The following is a 16,310-nucleotide window of genomic DNA, read 5'->3' as shown; positions in this document are numbered from 1 at the left end:
GGCTTGGCAACTGGCTCGTATTTATGACGGTTGTAGTATCCCGGGGTCATGTGATCTCCTTTCGTGATCTTCTGACAAACAAAGTCAGTGGGGAAGCCAGATTCACTTAATAACCATGTTACTAACTCAAGCACAGCAGTAATTCACTTAACAATTGTGGCAAGAAAGGTCGTAATATAGGGCAAGACTCGCTTAACAATGGTCTTGCGTAGCAATGGAAATTTGGAGCTCAGTTGTGGTCATAAATTGAGGACTGCCTGTACTTATTGGGCAGGGACAGGAAGAGAAATGGAAAAATAACATGGACATGTAAAAAGGGTGTGTGTTTGCTGTAATTGTAAAAAAAAAGTTTCACTAGGTTTTATTTGAACAAACTTGCATTGTTTTTGACAGGTTCACTGGGATCTCCTGATGCTAGTTTTGATTGTGACAGCACAGAAATATGCGTAATACATAAATAAATAAGTAGATAAATACAGGATTAGACAATTGGGAGACCAGGATTTTTTTCAGATGATTTGAAGTAGATGAATAATGTTCTACAGACGTTTCCTCATTAGAGATTTACAGCTTCTTAATAGTCATTCCACAATCATTGTGGCAGGATAAAAGTGAGGTAAATAGCTTTTTGGTTGCCACGGTGATGACTGGGTAATGGTTTGACACCACTCAAAGAAAAAAAATAGCTTATGATTCTCATATGTTGTGCAACAACAGTTAATCAAACCACAACCAAAAGGTGCTGTGATATGCTTTTAATAGTTGAATTAGTTACTGAATGACCTTTTTCCCCCCGATTTTTTTTTTTTAAAAGCTTGGAGGCCCAACTTGGAACTGCATCTGGGAAGAAGTTTCTTAATCTTGACCAACTTAATGGTCCCCATTTATGAAACAGTTGATAACTAATTACTAACTGCCTCATAAATGGGAGTGTTAAGCTGGTCAATATTACGGAACGTCTTCCCAGATGCTGTTCCAAGTTGGGCCCCCCAAACCTTTAATTTTTTTGAATTGGGGAAAAAGCAGCTACTTTTAAAACATACCGAGCTTCAGTTTCCATAATTTTGTACATCCTCTGCATTAACATGATGGAGAGAACATACTTTGGAGGTGTTGCAACTGGCAAGAGAAGACCCAAACCTTCCTCTGTGTGAGAGCCCTGAGCTGAAGAGCAGATGTTGATTGTTAAATTAATATGTCACATCATGATTCTGGTGACTTACCACAAGCGAAAAGCATAAAACACCCATGATAAGTCAGAGATTGGGCTCCTGAGCACCTGCTTTTAAAGAAGGGGGTGGTCTTGGAGATAAGGTACAGTCTTTTCTCTTTGTGCATCTTTTACTGTGAATATCCAATTGAGCTAAAGCCTTTTTTTCTTTGTGGACAGGCAGATGTGGCGGTTCTGCCCCTGGTTCTGGATCCTGATGGGCTGGACTGGGGATCAGGAGTCCGCGCCATTACCCAGAAGGCTCTGGAGACTGTCCCCCAATGCCATGACCTGTGTCCAGGTGATATTCTTTTGGTGGCAGGTTCAGCCTTTCCAGAGCTTGGCTGCAGAATGGTATACCTAGTAAGGTTTGATGACTTGCAGCGGACATCTAAAGAAGCCCATAAGGTAAACAAGACAGAAGCTATCATGCTGATGCCCAATATCTGTCTTCTCTCTGTGTGTTTTTTCCTTCCTTCCTTCCTTCTTTCCTTCCTTCCTTCCTTCCTTCCTTCCTTCCTTCCTTCCTTCCTTCCTTCCTTCCTTCCTTCCTTCCTTCCTTCCTTCCTTCCTTCCTCAGATATTTCTTACTGATCTTTGATAGTGAGCTTTCTAGTTTTCATTTTTCTTCTGATGTTCTACTCAAGCTTTCCAGACTTGGGGAGGTTTTATATATTTGTCGTCTACTTTTCATTCTACTGATAGATTATTTATAACTTGGGGTTTGAACTGTGGGGTTTTGGTGCTCTCTGAGCTTGGTGGTTTTCTTGCAGACGTTTCATTACCCAGCTAGGTCTGATGATGTTCGGTGCTAGTACTGATGATGTTACCTAGTTGGGTAAAGAAATGTCTGCAAGCTCAGAGAGCAACAAGGACCTCATTTTTCATTCTTTATGAATTCTTTCAAGAGATTTTCCTCCTATGTTGTCATATGTAGCCATTTTCCTATACTGTCCTCATAATAACACTACTAGTTAGGTTGACAGGAGGGAACTAATCCAGTCAAAACCATTCTTTGACCATCCTAATTTCTGTCTCGGCCTAGCGGTATGCAGATGCATGCACTGTGTACTGTTTTGTGTGCATTGTGTACAGTCCATTGTGTACTGGAACTAATCCAGTCAAAACCATACTTTGAGCATTCTAATTTCTGTCTGGGACTAACTGCAGATGTGGACACTGTGTACTGTACCATGTGCGTTGTGTACAATCCAGTGTACTGTACTGGATCTAATCCAATCGAAACCATCCTTTGAGCATCTTAATTTCTGTCTGGGACTAACTATGCAGACGTTGGCACTGTGTACTATACCGTTTGCATTATGCATAATCCAGTGTTCTGTATTGGAATTACAGAAACCATCCTTTGAGCATCCCAATTTCTGTCTGGGACACTAACTGTATGCAGATGTGTGGATTTTGTACTTCGATGAGTCAGAATTTGATGTTCATGTTTCGGTAGATTAAACTAACATTTTTTTGACCCATTAAGCCATGTGGATGCCATTAACTATCTGCAGATGAATCAACAAAATTTCTGGGTGTTGTTCTTTGCTGTGGGTTAGAAAAATAAAGGACTGTCAAGCACTTTTTTTTTGCACGGTTAATATCATTTCAAACCAATACAAATACAGGGAGTCCTTGACTTACAGACATTTGTTTAGTGACCAAAGGTATAACAAACTGAAAAAAGTGACTTACAATTGGTCCTCAAAGCATCCCCATGACTATTTGATAAAAATTCAGGTGCTTGGCAACTGGCATGTATTTACAATGGTTTCAGCATCCTGGGGTCATGTGATTGTCATTTGTGACCTTCCGAGTTGGCTTCTAATAAAGTCAATGAGTGACGCTGGATTTGCTTAATGGCTGCATCGATTCACTTAGCAAGTTTGGCAAAATCCTTGGCCTAATTTTTCCAATCGTCCTAATGTATGTTGCTTTCCCAGCAGGCTATTCGAAACATGGTTTGGAGCTGTCTCAGCACCTTCTATGGGTCCTTCCTGGAATCCATTGTGTTTCCCATCCTCCAACCAGTAGATGCAGGTCAAGTTGTGATGTGGGAATGGCTCCTTATTTTGTTGGAGGAAGTTAATCGGTTCTTGAAAAACTTTCCCAATACTTGGATGAAGCTGGTGCAAATCAGGCCCCTTCCAGGATGGATTCTGCCATGTCCGGTAACCATCATGGGCATCAAATGGTTCTGGAATGTGTGTGTGTGTGTGTGTGTGTGTCTGTGTGTGTGTGTGTGTGTGTGTGTGTGTGTGTGTGTATACAGGTAGTCCTCGACTTACAACAGTTTATTTAGTGACCATTCAAAATTACATACTTACGACCATTTTTCTCACTTGCAACCATTGTAGCATCACATGATCGAAATTCAGATGCTTGGCAACTGACTCATATTTATGATGGCTGCAGTGAACCCTAGGTCATGTGATCACCTTTTGTAACCTTCTGACAAGCAAAGTCAATGGGGAAGCCAGATTCACTTAACAACTGTGTGTCGTGGTTCCGACAGATGAAACTCTTCAAAGAACTTTGAGGCATTGTTTACCTTAAAGAATCTTTATTCGAGAAGCATAGCATCGGCACGTACATGGTTGAAGCCAAAATCTGAATTCCCCTCCCTTGAGCACATAGTATCAAAGCACAATTCCTTCCTCTAATGAAGAGTCGTAAACCACATTCTCCAATTAGTTTGAAATGCAGGCTTTCCCTCCAGTTCTCCAACCCGCCATTTCTTATCATCTCTTATTTCAAAAGCCCTGCGTTCACACACAATTATAATATTGTTATGTCTATCACAGTCCTCCTCCTCCCCCCAGTATCATCTAATTCTAAGAGTAAAGCATAAGAAAGGAAAAGGCTGCATCTCCATATGTAGTGAAAGCAAGAACATCTGATGTTAGCAGCGTTGGCACTGTGTTACTAACTTAATAACTGCAGCGATTCACTTAAGAACTGTGGTGAGGAAGGACGTAAAATGGGGCAAAAACTCACTTAACAAGAGGCCTGCTTAGCAACAGAAATTTTGGGCTCAGTTGTAAGTTGAGGACTACATTTATATCCATGTGGATTTTCAGATGAAGAAGGAAATGCTACCCAGATCAGATTTTCCAAACCTTTGCACACTTTAGATGCCTGGATTTCAAAACTCAGAATTCTCCACAAGTCCATAGATCTGGGATTGCAAAGGATTAGGAAAATTGTAAGAATACAATATTGATTTCCTGCATATTTAATGCACAGGTTACAATGTTTTTCTGGGTGTACCACCATAATTCTGGAATAGATGCATTTCTTTTGAGCTTTGTGACCGAACGCTACAACCTGAACAACACAAAGGCATGTAGAAATTAAAATAGGCAATAGGATGCTTAATTTCTGGTTGTCAGTCACTCTGTATTGCGAGAAGGGTGGCATATAAGTTTAATAAATAAGTGATTCCATTTTTAAATAGACAAGAATGTAAATATGCCAGCACTGGGATATCTTTATTTTTCATTTAATGTCTTTTTGTCTTAACAGGTAGAAGATTCTGTCTGTTTTGCTGCAGGTAAGACCCTGCAAGTCTCACTGCTGTATCAATGAAACACAACACAGATGTCTGGAAATGTGGTTGTTATTACTCCATACACACAGTCAATTAGTTTGACTTATGTGGCTTGCAGATGTCCTGTACAGTTTCAATTGGGCTACATGATGGTTATTGTTATATGCTAAGGAAATGTCATGCAATGGACAAAGATATTCTTTAGTTCTCCAAGTATCAAAAAAATGTGGAGTGATTTAAATAATATACATAGCATGCTTAACCTGATTATTATCTCAACTCATTTTCTGGGTTTATAATATATATATACTGAGTTATGAACAAACTGAACAGGGTAGATAGCAAAACATGCTAAAAATAACCAAGATTAAAATTAATCAAATTAGTATGTGGTGTGAATACAGCCGGTATATTTAAACTAATTAAGAGCGTGTGGATCCAGCTAAAGAGTTAAAGACAGTTTAAATTCCATCTATATATTAATTCCAGTTTGATTTCTAATGTCACTTGAAAAATGCCAATGCCGGTTTGCAATATATATGTAAACGTTTTGGCTTGCTAACAAAGAATAAAGGGATACCGATATGATCATTTCAAACTTATTTGTTCTCATCAGTCAGCCATTCCCTTCTGAGATTCGAACCTGGGCCAACTGCATCTTAAGCAGTTGTTTTAACCCCTAGGCCACAGGTTCTCTCTCTCTCTCTCTCTGTTAGCTGAAAAGCAAGGAAGATATGTGTTAAATATATGTGTTAGCAAACCAAAAAAATTACACAAATATGAGCTGCCACTGCTGTGGCTACTGCCTGTAGTTGGCCTTGGGCTAGGCCATGGGTAGGCAACCTCGGCTCTTTTATGACCCATGGACTTCAACTCCCAGAATTCCTGAGTCAGCATAGCTGACTCAGCATAGCTGACTCAGGAATTCTGGGAGTTGAAGTCCATGAGTCATAAAAGAGCCGAGGTTGCCTACCCCTGGGCTAGGCTGAAACAGGAAATAAGATGCTTAACAAACATTTCACACACACACACACACACATATATATATATATAAAGATTAAACATGGATTTCAACAGAATACAAGAGAATAATAAAAACAGAATACTAAATCAGAGCTAGATAAAAGATTCCGATCAACATAAAAATTTCAAGCAGGAAATAAACCAAGCTTGGGAAAAGAAAAAGTGGAAAGTGGAAGGTATCAGAATTTCTCTGAAAAAGGGGAACCAGTAAGGTCTTTCAGATGTGTTTGAATATTAGTAGTTTGAGTTGGTAGCTGGGCTGTTAGTTTGATCTCCTAGCTTGGCGATTTGGCTGCAAACATTTCGTCTCCATTCAGGAGGACATCTTCAATAAGCAATGAGCAAGTGTTCTTTTTAATCAGAAATTATGGATATGTCTTTTGAAAGACAGAAAGGAGACTGAGAGAGAGAAAGATGCAAATGCAAAGGGGGAAGCATCAGCCAATGCTATCCTCAGGCTTTTTCCCCGGATGTAAGGTCTTTAGTGAAAAAGAAGTCAGCAAGAGGTGCCACCACTGAGAAGACTCTGTCCTTGTAAACTTTCAAAGCAGGATTTGCTAGATCTTTTGTCTCATCCAAAATTACAGGTTTTTTTGGTGGGAAAAGTGATAAGTAAGCATGTTGCTCATCTCAGTATTACTTAGCTTTTGGTGGTTGTCTTTTCTTTATTTTGGAAATGCCATATCCACACTTAGTTAATGTACATTTCATCTTCATAAGTAAGAAGAATCTGAAACAGAATCAGGTTTTACAACTTTGCAGCCTTTGGAGACGAGCAGGAAAGTAGCTGGATGCTGCCCAAAGTACACAAAATTGTTTCCTTCTCGGTATAATGTAGAAGAGGAAAAGGCACAGCAGGATGTAAGCTGATGGATTGATTTTATTAATTATTTACTGCGTCATGGTCGGCGGTGGGATTCGGCTAGTTTGCACCACTTCAGCAGAACCGATAGCTAATTTTTTTGTTGCCCGGGCCCAGCGTGGACTTCCAGAAGCAGCATCCACACAGAGAACTGGTTGTTCACATATTTGAATCCCACCACTGGTCGTGATGGCACAGTAGTTGGAATGCAGCATTGCAGGCTGACTCTGCTCACAGCCAGGAGTTCGATCCTGAGCAGCTCAAAATTGACTCAGCTTTCCATCCTTCTCAGGTCGGTAAAATGAGGACCTGGATTGTTGGGGGCAACAGGCTGACTCTGTAAACTGCTTAGAGAAGACTGTAAAAGCACTGTGAAGCGGTATATAAGTCTTAAGTGCTATTGCTATTCTGCAAATAGAACAGAAATACAGCAGGTACAAGGAACACCGGGCCCATGAGACTAGCCCAACTGAACTTCAAGTATGGTTTTCTTCCCTGAGTCTAAATTTGCAGGAGTTTCATCAGAATTAAATTATGTGCTGAGGTCACATAACTGTTGTTTGTAACCTTCCCAGTTGGCTTTCAGCAAACAAAGTCAATGGGACAAGACAGATTCGTTTAACAGCTGAGCGATTCACTTAACAACCACACTGATTCGCTTAACAGCCCTGGTTATAAAATTTGTCACGACTAATTTAACTGCCACCTTGTTTAGCAAAATAAATTATGGTGCCAGTTGTGGTTGTCATTGTTTATTTTTATTGTTCTATTATGTTACTTCAGTCCTGTTCACACTCCTTTCATTTTTCTTCCTTTTTTGTTATTGCAAGCTGCCTGGAGAGAGAGAAGAGGGCAAATAAATTTGACAAATAAATAAAATAAGCTACGTATACAGCAAATTATAAAAGGGACGCGGTGGCTCAGTGGGTTAGGACGCTGAGCTTGTTGATCAGAAGGTCGGCAGTTTGGCGGGTCGAATCCCGAGTGCCGCGTAGCAGAGTTGAGCGCCTGTTACTCGTCCCAGCTTCTGCCAACCTAGCAGTTCGAAAGCACGTAAAAATGCAAGTAGAAAAATAGGGACCACTCTGGTGGGAAGGTAACAGCGTTCCGTGCACCTTTGGCGTCTAGTCATGCTGGCCACATGACCACGGAGACGTCCTCGGACAAGCGCTGGCTCTTCGGCTTTGAAACGGAGATGAGCACCGGCCCCTAGAGTCGGAAACGACAAGCACGCATGTGTGGGGGAACCTTTACCTTTACAGCAAATAATAAATTATTAACAAAGCTAACCACTAGAGGGCAGCATAGGCACACTAGTTCTTAGCTCTGTTGCTGTAATAGGAAAAAAAAACACTTGCAAATTTTTTTTTCCTGGTTTTTGAAGGTTTCAGAATAACAGAGTTGGAAGGGACCTTTCCTTATTTAAAATAAGATACAGTGTAAAACTCTCTTGCATATCTATTACTGTAATAAATTCCTGTCCTCAGTTCTTGTTTTCTCTCAGGTTTATGCATTTTGCTATTATTTTTCTCTCCCCCCCCTCCCCTGAGGCTTTTTTTTTGGGGGGGTGGCTTTAAATCACCACTTAGTCACTCACATATTCACTTCAATTACCTGAACTGTGAAATATATGATTCATTTATAACAGATACATTAAATGTGAAATACCGTATGTTGTTTGGTATATCAAAGAAGCAAAAATAATTTACTTAAATAATAATTTAGCACTGATGATGTTACCTAGTTTTGGATAATGAAATATCTGCAAGAAAACAGCCAACCTCATAGAGTATCCAGGACCCCTCATAATTTATTTCCCCTACGATGAGGTAAATGCCCATTGAGACAAATGTTGGCTTATCAGTGGCTTGTTCTTACTTATGCTGACTTCTCCCCAAGTGAGATGGCTAAGAAAAAAAATGCACTGTTTAGTTTTACGTTTGTCCACATCATCTGTAGAGTATTTTTTGATCCCCCTAACTAGTGCCATAGTAAATAAATCTGAAACAAATCTTAGGAATGCTGCCTGGTTACCAGCGCCCTAAAGAATTCTGCAAATGACACAATAGATTTCCCATAAAATATGGTCCCTGGTCCCTGGTTTTGAAATGAATATGATTTGCTTAACAATTTGGATGTACAGATAGTCCCTTCCAACTCTGTTATTCTGAAACCTTCAAAAACCAGGCAAAAAAGGGATTTGCAAAAGAGCTTCCCTCCCCCCCCCACATCACAGCAACTGAACTGTGATAGGAAAACTTACAACCATTCATTTGGTGATTATTTGAAGTTACAGTGGCACTGAAAAAGTGACTTACAACTGGTGCTCACATTTATGACCATCATCCCTACAATCACTGATAAAAAATTCGCATGTATTTCTCACGGTTGCAGTATCCTGGGCTCACGTGATTGTCATTTGTGATCTTCCCAGCTGGTTTCGGACAAAATCAATCGGGAAAACCAGAAAATAGGATAGCATAGGCAATCAAACTGGTGAGTCCTAGAGGAGATCAACCCTGACTGCTCTTTAGAAGGCCAGATCCTGAAGTTGAAACTCAAATACTTTGGCCACCTAATGAGAAGGAAGGACTCGCTGGAGAAGAGCCTCATGCTGAGAAAGATTGAGGGCAAGAGAAGAAGGGGACGACAGAGAATGAGGTGGCTGGATGGAGTCACTGAAGCAGTAGGCGTGAGCTTAAATGGACTCCAGAAGATGGTAGAGGACAGGAAGGCCTGGAGGAATGTTGTCCATGGGGTCATGATGGGTCGGACACGACTTTGCAACTAACAACAACAACAACAACAAGGATAGGATAGAAAATAGAATAGAAAATAAAATAGAATAGGAATAGGAACAGAATGGAATGGAACGGAATAGAATGGAATAGAATAGAATACAATAGAATACAATAGAATACAATAGTAACTTTATTGTCACTTTAAATGTACACTAATCAGCATACATTAAAATGAGATTTCTTTGCATGCAGCTCTCAAAGGGTAACCATCTCCAATACACACTGCATAAACATGACCAAAAAATAAAAAAGTGCATATAATCACATGTACACATGCATATACGTATATGACCCAGACAAATAACACAATCTAGTTCTGATGTACATGGAGAGAAAAAAGAATCCTGCGAATTTACAAGACAGATGGCGTAGGGAACAAAAACTGTTTCAGAATCTGGTAGTCCTGCTACAAATACTTCAAAACCTCCTCCCAGAGGGGAGCAACAGAAACAGACCGTGAAGTGGATGTCTGGGATCAGATTTGCTTAATGACTGTGTAATCCACTTAGCTCCAGTGATATACTTAACCAGGGGAAAAATAATAATAAAAAAATGTGCAAAGACACACTTAACTGCTTTACTTAACAAAAAGAAATTCTGGTCCCAGTTGTACTTAGCCAACTGAATTGAACTTGATAGCCTGATTAAACAGCCACAACTTAGCTTTAGATTTGAAGATGGGATTGAGAAGACGTATTTTTAGTTTATAGTTGGATAACAAGACTATGATCTTGGCCACAGATAGTGGAATTACAGTAATCCAGACTGAGTGCTGCGTAGCAGAGTGAGTGCCTGTTACTTGTCCCAGCTTCTGCCAACCTAGCAGTTTGAAAGCACGTAAAAATGCAAGTAGAAAAATAGGGACCACTACGGTGGGAAGGTAACACTGTTCTGTGCGCCTTTGGCGTCCAGTCATGCCGGCCACATGACCACAGAGACCTCCTTGGACAAGCGCTGGCTCTTCGGCTTTGAAACGAAGATGAGCACTGGCCCCTAGAGTTGGAAATGACTAGCACGCATGTGTGGGGGAACCTTTACCTTTAGACTGAGTTTATTCTCCACAACTAAACTTTAGTTTTTCCTCCCTTCCCATTTCCTGTAAAGGCATTTTTTCCTTTACGTATTTCAAAAGGGAAACTGAGAAACCAGATCATGCTAGCAACCTGGCCTAATGTTCATGACATCCATCTTTCTTTCAGAGCCGGTGGGATTATGTCACATGGAAGAACCACTTTTTCTCCAGTACCTTGAGGAGAACTCAAGTGCCTTCAGTGAATTTGAAGTTCAACTGAAGAAGGCTGGCTATGACATCCAGATAGACTTTGATTGGAGACTATTGATATTCCAGGCCATCAATCAGTCTATGCAGCTGCTTGACTTAGAAAAAGCCTTTGAGTTTGTGCGGAAGAAGTACGTGCTGCATTGCGAGACACGGGGAGAGATTCTAGAAGTCCTGATTGACCACCAAAGACTTATGAAGAGATATGAATCCCTCAGGATCTACACCCTTGACCAAATGTGGCTTGTAGGCCTGTTTGATGAGGTCTGTTGCTTCTTACAATGCCTTGCCCAGGAGGCATCTCAGAGGAAATTGGTGAGCTGGGAGTGCACAGCTGAACCATTGCCCTGGTATACTATTGCCAAAGATGTTGTCCTTCAGGAGATACTCCCATCCAATCCTATGATAAAGCTTGAAATTATTGCTAAGACTCCAGCAACTATCAGATTCTGGGGACCCTGTCAGAGAGTCAAGGAAGCAGAGAGGCGTCTCAAGGAGCTCTTGGACAGCTTCCAGATTCTACCAATACCTTTGTCCAATTTCCAGTTGCAATTTGTCAAGGCACATTGGGGCAAAGTGTTCTACAACCATTTCTTCCTAGAGAGGAGCATCCCGGTTGTTTTGGAGTTCTCTCAGGTTGTCCAGATTGCTGGCCTAGACTTGGGCAAAATGAAGGAAGCCAAAGAGATCCTCATGAAACTAGTGTGTGAAAGGACTCTGGACATTGCAGAAGACTTGAAGTGGGCTACTGAGTGTTCAGAGTGGAAGGAGCTGCTGCAAAGACTGGGAACCCATAAGGAAGTAGCCATCCACCATGTGGCACCTGGTTGGGTGATCTTGGTGGGTTTCTGTCCTCTGATCCTTCAAGCAGAAGACTCTATTAAGGAATATTTGAGAGAGAATTCTCCTATGGAAGAAAAAGTGAGACTCACTGGACCAGAATTAGCTTTAGCTGGGAAGGATCTGCTTCATATAATGGGCTGGGAACGTCTCAGCATGAATGTTGCGTTCCAGGTGAACAGTCAGCCTTTAGTGCTGCAGGTGAGTGGTCTTCAAAAATACGTGAAAAAAGCCCTGCCAGCCATCAAGAGGGACTTGGATTCTTTGGGATTTGATATAGTACCTCTAAGGAAAAGAGTTCTTAGTGAATACTTCTCTGGAGTTGGAGCTAGTCTGCTCAAGAACATGGCTTGGCAGTTGGGCTGCATTGTTGGTATGAAGACTGAAAAGCCCGACGGTTGGAACAGCTTCATAAATAATGAGGATCTCATAAAAGAGGTAAGTATAATCCATTTTTAATGGTTTCTATTTGCTTTTTGAAAAAGCTTGTGACATGCTAAGGAAGATGGTTCAATTCATCCTAAACAAGATTAAATTAGGAATATGGGTCATTATGTGTAAAAATAGCCAAAACACTGATGCTCTGCTTCTTAAGGGCGGAATCTAAACAGGTTATTTTATCAAAATTCAGTGCTATATTGTCTGCCCATGAGCTTGCAAAAAATTATACTAGCGTAAATTATGATGGCTTTCATTGTGCATTCAGGTTTTGTCTTAATAATGTGAGCATTATTAGTGCTGTCCTTACTGATCTAATGCAGGACAGCTTAAGGAAATTGGTGTGTTGCTTAGCTTTTATCCCAGCTACAGTGTCAATCTTGCATCCATTCTAGTCTAGCTGTATGAGTGTTCATTAGATTCCCTTTGACTTTACTGCCCACTTCTGGTTTTTCATTGAAAGCTGAATGCAAGCTGTCCTAGTCTCATTGGATCCTACCATTGATGGATATTCAGGTTGTCCTCATGGATCTGGCTGGCTGGAAACTGGGAATACTGATTTTGACATAATGTTTCAGGTTATTAAAATTGTGAATTATCTTCACAATTTGATATATGCCCCATGATTGGTGTTCATTGACTATTAAGCATGTAATCAAGTTTTATTGTTTATAATGTAGCTGTTATGTTTCTGATGTCCCCTGTTAGGTGGGAGAAGGTCTTCATGTTTCATCTCTAAAATAAATTTATTTATTTATGAGAACATGACAGAAGAGAAGTAAATATGCACACCATCCACATAATTATATACATAACTTCTAAGGTGTTACAGCTATGGATTCATAACTAGATATTCAGGTGATCATCTCTGGAGATGCTTCATGCAGATCTTCCAAGAAACCAGAGAACACACATTATGGTCAATCTTGCACAATATATTTAATAACCAGATAAATGTGAAAGTAAGATAAAAATCCTTATGGCTGACTCACGCTTCTGCATCAGAAAGTAATAGGCCAAGGTGGAAAATTATCAAAGATACTGATGGGAAGAATGAGTTTCTCAGTTGTAAATTTAGAATGCTTCACACTTATTTTATGACTTAACCTTATAGATCATACCAAGAACTATTGTGTCCTTAACATCCAATTTTCTTTATTTTTAGAGATTTGCTATGGGCTTCTCAGAGGCAATATATATAATGGGCAAAAGGGACCCTATGATCTTGTTGAAGCAAAATGTGGTTGGTTTCATCACAAAGTTTTGTACAAAATCCATCCATCATGAAGCAATTGCCACTTCTAAAAATATGAACATTGATGAGTTCCTTAGGAACATATCCCACAATTTTCCTGTAGATATCCGTTGGCTGCAGGATGATGAACTCCAGATTTGTGGTTTCCAAGAAGACATGGAGAATGTTCTGGAAGCTGTTCATAGAAGAATTGAGAAATACCAATCTGAAACAATTGAAGTCAAAGCTCAATATGAGTCAATCCCTTATCTTGTTATAAAAGAATGCTTGCTCCAGAAGAGATTTCCAACAGACCCTTTGGTAAGCACAGAAATGTTGGCCAAAGATCCAGCAACTATCATATTTAGAGGTCCCCGTCAGAAGTTGGTGGAACTGAAAAGGCACTTGGAGGAGCTCTTTAATGGTTTCCAATTTTTACCGGTCTCTCTCTCCGAACTCCAGTTTCAGTTTGTCAAGGCACAATGGGGCAAGCTCTTTCACAATGGTTTTTTTCCAGAAAGGAACATCCTGGCCGTTTTGGAGATCTCTGAAGTTGTCCAAATTGGTGGCTTAAGCTTGGGTGAACTCAAAGAAGCTAAAAAGATCCTGATGGAACAAGTGTGTGAGAAGACCGTGGAGATTGCAGATGAGTTGCAATGGGTCACTGAGGAGACAGAGTGGGGAGAGTTGATGAACAGATTAAAGTCTCGTAAAGACGTTGCTGTTCATTTCACTCCATCCAACCAAGTCACTGTGGTTGGTCCTTCTCCTCAGACTGCTGAGGTAGAAGAATATATTAAGGAGCACTTAAGAGATAATTCCCCTTTGAAAGAAAGCATGATGCTGAATAGATCTGAATTAGTATTAGCTGGTGGGGAAAGTCTCCTTCATATTATGGATTGGGAACACCTCAAGGTGAACATCAAATTCAAGCCGAGCAATCGTAGGTTGTCATTGCAAGTGAAAGGGCTCCGGAAATTTGTGAAGGAAGCCCTTCCTGTGATCAAGAAAGATTTGGATTCTCTAATGTTCGATATGATACCTCTGAAGAAGAAAGCATTATGCATCTACTTCTCTGAGGATGGGGCAGATCTGCTGAAGAACATTGCAGAAACCCAAAATTGTATTGTAAGGATGCAAACTCAGGGGAGCCACAGCTCTAGCAATGGAACTGCCAGTACTAAAGGGGAAATATTGCAAGTAAGTGATGGTGTTTTTAAAGGCAACAGCTAGTTGTTCTTCTCTGTCCTTCGGTCAAATGTATATAGGTAGTCCTCGCAACTGAGCCCAAAATTTGTTTAACAACTTAACAGTTGTTAAGTGAGTTGTGCTCCATTTTTACAACCTTTCTTCCCACTGTTGTTAAGGAAATCCCTGCAGTTTATTCAGTTAGTAACACGGTTGTTAAGTGAATCTGGCGTTCCCCATTGACTTTGCTTGTCAGAAAGTCATAGAAGGGGATCACGTGACCCCAGGACACTGACAACCATCATAGCCAGTTGCTAAACATTGAATTTTGGTCACATGACCATGGGAATGTTGCAGCGGTTGTAAGTGTGGGGAAAAAAAACATCCTAAGTAACATTTTTGTTAGTGCCATTGTAACTTTGAATGGTCACTAAAAAAATGGTTGCAAGTCAAGGATTGCCTGCATTCCCGTCAGTGCCGGCACCTGCAGTTTTCTTGGCAACTAGAACTCACAGTGTCCCAGAGAATAGAATAGAATAGAATAGAATAGAATAGAATAGAATAGAATAGAATAGAATAGAATAGAATAGAATAGAATAGAATAGAATAGAATAGAATAGAATAGAATAAAATAGAATAGAATAGAATAGAATAGGTTTTCAATCTTGGTAACTTTAAGACAGGTGGACTTCAACTCCCAAATTCTGCTGTTTTCTTGGCAACATTATCAGAAGAGATTTGCCTGCTTCCTAAGGCAGTGACTGGCTTAAAGTCACCAAGCAGGTTTTGTACCTAAGACAGGACTAGAACTCCCAGTCTTCTGGTTCCTGAGCTAGTGCCTTAACAACTATGCCAAAACTGGACCTAGCTTGTGTCAAATCCAAGCCCCACTTGAGGCATCTATTCACTATGTTAAGTTTCCTGATTAATGATTGATTAGATGTTTCCTCAGTACTAGAAGTACTTTTTTATTTAAATTGGTTTTGTAGTAATTGTCCAAATGGAATTGGGCATAATTCCGGTATGTTGAGTTCTAGAAACGTGAATTAAAACTTGAGGAGCAGTGAGGTTGACGTGATTAGAACACTGGGTTGGAAGTTAGCAAACTTGCGTTCAAGGCCTGAGTGCTGCTGTGGGGTAGAGCCAGCTCCCATCCTTTGCTCCAGCTCCTGCAGGGGGCACGAAAGGAGCCCTCTTACTTGGTGTCCCCCAGGCAGTAGTGATGTCAATGGTTAATCCTGAAAACCTGGAAGTGCCTTGGTGCTTCTGACACAAGTGCAATGTATATTAAACCTGACATCCACATTTCTAACCCATTTGATGTTGATTTTCTTCCAAAAAAAAAGTTCTTTTTTTCCTCCCTTCCCAGGACTTAGCTGAGGACCACAAGGCTGTGATCCATATAGTGGGCAACAGAAGCGAAGTGACTTCACTCAAGCAGCATTTGTCAGATTTTATCGCTAAATTCCACAAAGAAACCATCTGCAGTGCCGAGCTATCAACCTTCAGTAACGACAGCCTGAAGGCCCTTTGCGAAGCTGTCTCACCTCAGTATCCAGTTGTCTTCCATCGCCTAAGAGAAAAGGTGGCTTGGCTTTGTGGTTCTCAAGAAGATGTTGAAAATGTTTCTGGGAAGATTTACAACAAGTTAGAGGAAGTTCTTGTGGCAAAGATCCAAAAAGCTCAAGCTGAATACACAGATTCCAAGCTTCTGTATGAGACTATCCGTTGGTATCATAAGTCTGATGCCGGATGGTCTACTTTTGACATGCTAACCAATCGCTATCTGGAGCAGGCATATAGCGAGAAGAAAACAGAGGCACTAGTGCCGTGGGATGGACAAAAACTGGCTATCAACTTCCTGATGGGTGAGGCCTTC

The 16,310-nt window shown here is 40.6% G+C and overlaps 1 long non-coding RNA gene across 1 annotated transcript; it reads left to right on the top strand.

Annotated features, from left to right (window-relative positions):
* The first annotated feature begins 3,117 nt into the window (after nt 1-3,117).
* LOC310648333 lies at nt 3,118-10,778 on the top strand. The gene is made up of 3 exons (XR_014494071.1): nt 3,118-3,387; nt 4,742-4,769; nt 10,652-10,778. It is a non-coding gene; the product is annotated as an uncharacterized lncRNA (long non-coding RNA).
* The last annotated feature ends 5,532 nt before the right edge of the window (nt 10,779-16,310 follow it).

This window comes from Vipera ursinii (assembly GCF_947247035.1).
Source record: "Vipera ursinii genome assembly, chromosome: Z".
Lineage (NCBI taxonomy): Eukaryota > Metazoa > Chordata > Lepidosauria > Squamata > Viperidae > Vipera > Vipera ursinii.
The sequence above is the reverse complement of the archived record's forward strand: the minus strand, read 5'-3'. Positions and strand labels throughout refer to the sequence as shown.